A 1,427-nucleotide genomic window follows, 5' to 3' on the forward strand; every position below is an offset into this window, starting at 1 on the left:
CATGTGGGCATCTCCTCTGGGGACTGTACACATTACTCTCCTCAGCCTCTTTTCTGACTTAAATGATAGAAATAGTAAATGGGGATGGCTTTCATTTTCAGATTTTTTGTAGGTTTACACTAATGAAATCAAGCTGTTGTTCTATCATTACAGATTAAAATCAGAGATCTAGAAAAGAGACTATGGGCAGACTTGAGGGAGTGGTAGAGAAAGGCCTATTTATGTGATATATATATATATATAATTTATGTTGTAGACATGGATACAGATACATAGAAACAGACATGCAAATTGATATAGAGATAGATACCTGTTTTATCCAGAGATGTGTTATTCCTAACAATTACTCTGCATTCTCCCCCAAGTATTTCCTGCGGCCCTCTCCCTAAGGCTGGGCCTGAAAGCCAGTGGTTTGGGTATTGGAAACTGATGGAGTTTGTTCAGGTCCCCCGGGGTTGCTGAGTAGGCTATAAACAGACCTTCTATGGAGAGGCCCCAGGAGGGAGACAGCAACCAGATTCTAGAAGTTCTTTGTCTGCCCTGTCCTGTGGAGATCTGATGCAGGGCATTCATTCATTGAGGCTAGGGAGATGGAAGTGAGTTCAGAAAGAAATGGAGTGAGATCTGAGGTACACTGTGGTACTGAATAGTGTCCCTTCCCTCTAATTCCAACTTTCCTCCAAGAAACTGGTTGATGGCGATGTGTGAAGGCCGCGTGGAGTCCTCCAAACTCTGCCACTCAGTTCTCAGCCTGGCTGCATCTCCGTTTCATGGGAGCCGTCTCCTAAATGGAAGATATCACCCAGGCGCACCCCCCAGGCCGCATGGCCAGGACGGGCCATTTCCTGTCTGGGGCGCCACACGCCCAGTTCTTCATCTATTTTCCTGGAAATAGTCCTTTGTCCTCCTCTCCACACCCTCTAAGTAGGTGCTTTCTCTGCCCGACTTTACTCATTCTCGCCCCTCTGGAGAAAGGATATCTTTGGGAGGGAGAGAGCCAGAAAGAGGTTGTCAAAGTCCCTGAGACAAACGTTCGAGTTTTACCCAAGACCACCCTGTGGACATGAGGCTGTTCCGTGTGGTAGAAAGTAGCACCGGCTGTAGTGACGGTTGGCAAGACTATCTGTGGAGGCGTCACTTTACGGTTTATGATGGAGCCTCAGAACTGACTGCAGCAGGAGATGGCGCAGTAGCCTCTTCCTGGCTGCAGGGCAGGAAGGCCTCTATTCTCCTCCCTCTATAGAGCAAAGGACTTATTTTACCTCTTTAAGTGTTCATTCTTTGAAGAGCTGAGTACATCTAATCACACAGAACTGTCTGCTCTTCTAACATCTGTTTCTAGCTTTATAGAGACTTAAAAAGTGGAGATCTTGATGGAGATTTGGTCTCATGTGTAGAACACAAGCATTTTTCTTGCATACTCAAAA

The sequence above is a fragment of the Dipodomys ordii genome, unplaced genomic scaffold (genome assembly GCF_000151885.1).
Source record: "Dipodomys ordii isolate 6190 unplaced genomic scaffold, Dord_2.0 Scaffold27, whole genome shotgun sequence".
NCBI lineage: Eukaryota > Metazoa > Chordata > Mammalia > Rodentia > Heteromyidae > Dipodomys > Dipodomys ordii.